The 401-nt window shown below is 67.6% G+C and overlaps 1 protein-coding gene across 1 annotated transcript in view; it reads right to left on the bottom strand.

Annotated features, from left to right (window-relative positions):
* Positions 1–401, bottom strand: part of TNS3 (tensin 3) — an 84539-nt gene that overhangs the window by 22361 nt on the left and 61777 nt on the right. The window lies entirely within an intron of this gene.

Below are 401 nucleotides of genomic sequence, written 5' to 3'. Positions count from 1 at the left end.
CCCTGCCTGCCCAGGCAGCCTGGAGCTCACTGCTCACCACGGAGGTGGGAGAAGTCTGAGGGGAGACTCAGGGAAGGACCCCACCAGTCCTGCGAGGTGGAGGGGGAGGAGCGGGGCCAGCCTTGGCCCTGTCCTGGGGGCCCTGGGACAGGACGGGCCAGGCGCATTTTTTTCATTTTTCTGCATTTCTCGGTTTTAGCAAAAGAATGTGCTGCGCTGGGAAGCAGCCGGCGGCAAGCCCACATCTGTGAGCCAGGCTCTCGCCGGCCCGGAGCCACGGCTCAGACAAAGCGGGCTGTCTTCCGAAGCTGCCCCAGCTCCGGGCGGGCGGGGCGAGGGACCCCTGAGCCTCAGGGACCCCAGCGCTGCCTCCAGGGGCCAGAGCCCCCCTCCTCCCAGTC

This window comes from Myotis brandtii, unplaced genomic scaffold (genome assembly GCF_000412655.1).
Source record: "Myotis brandtii unplaced genomic scaffold, ASM41265v1 scaffold743, whole genome shotgun sequence".
Taxonomy (NCBI): Eukaryota; Metazoa; Chordata; class Mammalia; order Chiroptera; family Vespertilionidae; genus Myotis; species Myotis brandtii.
The sequence above is the reverse complement of the archived record's forward strand: the minus strand, read 5'-3'. Positions and strand labels throughout refer to the sequence as shown.